Raw genomic sequence first — 3,993 nt, 5'->3', positions numbered from 1 at the left:
TTAAGAAAAAAAGGGTATATTTAATCAAAGCACATTAGGCATTGATTGCTAACAAAAGCTATAGGCCATATTTTATTTGACATGTCAAGTTGTTTATGGTAACCTATAAGCTAAAGTTGGATGCACACAAAATTTTTAGATCATGTAAACTTTAAGTCTCAATGAAGACATAGTTAACATTTAAATGCATATTCAAAATAAATTTCAACCATGTCAACTCACAATATATGCCATGATCAAACTTGACAATTAAATTTATATTCAAATGCATAGCTCAAGTCAAGTTTTAGATTTCAAACCTTAAGGTCAAGCATAAAGAAAAATCATATAAGCATGTGTCTTGACCAATATAGTAGATGAACCAAGAATATTTTCATTAAGTTTGATGAGTTCATCTTAATCAAGTTTGTATGCACAATCAAGAAATCGATTTTAAAACAATCATTTAAGCACAAACGTAAAATATATTTCAAGAATTGTTCCTAGATTAGCATTTGAACATTTCAATTTTCATGAGAAGATATTTTCTATATAAGCACATGAAAATCCAATCGAATTAACAAATTCAAGAATTTATGAACAATTTCTCATATTTCTTTTTTGTCATTCCAACTACATGAGAATTTATGGAATCAATATGAGTGTCATGCTTGGGAATAGATAGATTTATCTCATCAAAAAGGATTTCCCATTTTTCAGCAAGTTTTGGAATTTCAAGAACATGTACTTGCACCAAATGATCATGAGAGTATTCATAATACATGTTTTTAAGAGTCAAGGATCATCTTTGAAAAGGAAATTCAGAGAAGAGAATATTGTAATGGACAAGAAATAAAGTAAAAAGATATTTTGAAACACAAAACCTGTCCATTTTTGCTTTAAACCACTCAAGAGTCGACTACTTATCCCTGGGGTCCACTTTTTATCATTCTAACAGCATTTGCATTTTGTTCTTCAATAGTCGACTAGCTATGCTAAGGAGTCAATTGTGCTAGATTCCTTCACATTGAAAAGCTAGAAAAAGGTACAAAACATGTAATGTTCCAAGGTATAATGATCTCAAAACATGGATTAGTGTGAGAACAATTTAGAATTTCATTTCAACCATGTTAAAACATCATTTCAGACATGTATGATCAAAGATTCTTCAAGAAAAACATGTGAGCTCAAATTTTGGCTTTTATTGCTCATTGTTCACAAGTGCTAAAAAGTTGAAATGCTCATTTGAAGAATCATGACTTTAATATGCTCAAACATATTCAATTTACATCATGATGCGTGATTATGACTTATAACATGTATAACAAGTATTTAAACAATATTTAAGCATAATAAGCATCAAATTTAGCATTTTCTACAATTTTCCAGCATATGGACAAAAATACCCTTGAGGTTATTCACGTAATCATTTGTAACAAGAACAAGATATAATGGCATTTTCAACACAAGGTATGCTTGTTCAAGTTATATATCATTGAAATCATTATAATCTCAAGGATGCCAAACATTGCAAATAGATATGTTCTTTTGCTTGAAAAATTTCATCAATGTTAAATTATCACACTCAAAATCATGCTTAAGAAATCCATTTCAATCAATTTTACCAATCATAAGAGAAATACCAAACAACATCGAATTTGAGCAATTTATATAAATATATCAAATCAAGTTTGCTCAATAATGCTATGTCATTAAAAATAAAGAATTAATTTCAATCAAAGAGAATAAAAAGATTTCGCAAGAAAATCAACTGATAAAGATTTAATCTTTTTTTGTAAACCTTTTAACTTGAAACATTCAAGATTAGACTTGTTTTGTGAAAAATCATGAGTTCAATGTCACTCAATTTTGTTTCATTATGCTCTAAATGATTTATGAAATATGTAATGGACATAATGAATCATGTATATGCATGTCAAGGGTTATTTGCAAATATCTCACAATTATGTTCCAAAAATGCCCTTATGACCATTCAAGCTTACAAGCAAATATGCACATCCAATAAGAACAAGTCATAAGTATTTTTCATTATGAAACAAACTTGTTCAATTCATATATCATTCTAAACTTAAAGGATGGCAACATTTTTCTCATTTAAGCTCATTTTGCTTTAAAAGTGCCAATCAAAGTAGTTAAAACTTTCGAGCTCATTGCCAACCATCTTGAACTATTCAAGCAAGTTCTAGAATATAAATCAAGATTGTTCAAATGGTCAACTTATGTTAAGCACAAGGAAATCAAAGACAAATTTTTTTTAACTCAATTTTCCTTGTCTTAAGCTACTTGAATAGGTGTGAGTGTAAGTCATCAAGTATGCTCATATTCCTATCACATTATCTATGTCACGACCCGGAACCTCCCTCGGGCCCATGACAACCGCTGCGACGTCCCGATTGACACTCATTATCCGGAATGCCAATCGGAACCCCGCAAGGCTAACGAATCAGTTTCTTGCCTTTCCTGTGAGCAATCGTTGTTAAATATCAAGCTTTAAGAAAATATAAACTATTTTAGATCGAAAACAATTAAAATAAAATTTTCGCCACATAAGAGTATTTTGGTCATTTTTACCAGAAAATTTTGAAACCTGATAAAAATACAACGTATGGTAGAAAATATCCACTATCGATTTAAAATAAATTTTTTTGTAATCTAAATCATCCATTTAGAGTGAAAAGTTGGCTAACTAGACTAAATAAAAATATTTGATAATATATTTCATTTTCTTATAAAACCATTTTTATAGAACTTTACATAAATAAATTTTGTAGCGTGAGAACAAAATAAATTCATACATATTATAATTTACAAAGTTATAATGTACAATAATAATTACAATGACAAGTGGCCCACAACTACACCAAGTGTTGGTGATAGTAACCTACTGTCTGTGGGATAGAGGGGTCAATTGGAATCCTCGACAAAATCGAATATCTACAAGCTACCACAGGCTTGAAATGTTTGGAAAGGAAGTGGGTGAGATTTTGCAATCCCAATGAGTAAACAGACATTATCATAAATATTTAAAGGCGAGTAAAATAGAGGCAAGTTTAAACAACAAATCACAAACCATTTCATAAGGTTTTCAATTTCTTTCTTAAACCATAAAACATTTGTAATTTACCAAAACAGTTGTCAAGGCTTATAACCTTTATTAAAAACATGGCTCAAGCCAAAATCTAGTCCTCGGGGATACCTTGGCTGAGGCATCTGACCGAGTCCGCCAAGGTTGTTAAGATATTTACATGTTAAACACATTCTAGTTTTGAAAACAAGCCGTTCCTTGGTGTTGGCCGAGTTACACATTCACGTGGGGGTTCGACGTGAAGTGAGCTCTAATACTACCCCGAGATTACCCTCATCGCCTCTACAACCGGAGTAATTATATAACCGGGTTTACCGTGACCCTCTAATAGGCAGTCCACGGAACCCCGTTACTGTAGTGACTAACCCACCAATTTTAATAAAATTTCGACAGTATAACGTGGCTTTTAGTTATTTACCTAACCTGCATAGTAAAAACAGCTTACATAAATTCCCAATGCAATTTATCAAATATAGCCACATATACTCATATTTCATAAGCCATTCATAGGAAAATATATGTTTCAAAATAATTGACAACCTCCAATTACTCAATTTCATAATCAACACAATATATTTTTATTTGTCACATTTATTTCTAAAACATCAAAAATCTCGTTTTAATCTCGTTTTCATTTCATAAAATACATAAAGAACATTTAAAAATAAACTCTAGATAATTTACAATAATAATAAGTTTACTCACCGTTTGTACAAACTAAAAGCTTTCTAAGCGCCCCGATCACTACTCGTCGGGTACGACTTCTTTGCCTTTTCCGGAAGGCTCTCCTCCTAGACACATTACAAAAATTTACACAATTCATCACATTGATGCTAAATCACTATATAATTAACTTAAATCCTATACTAATGCATGGTATGAAATGCAATAGCCTAAAACGGCTTAAA

This window comes from Theobroma cacao, chromosome 2 (genome assembly GCF_000208745.1).
Source record: "Theobroma cacao cultivar B97-61/B2 chromosome 2, Criollo_cocoa_genome_V2, whole genome shotgun sequence".
Classification (NCBI taxonomy): domain Eukaryota; kingdom Viridiplantae; phylum Streptophyta; class Magnoliopsida; order Malvales; family Malvaceae; genus Theobroma; species Theobroma cacao.
The sequence above is the reverse complement of the archived record's forward strand: the minus strand, read 5'-3'. Positions refer to the sequence as shown.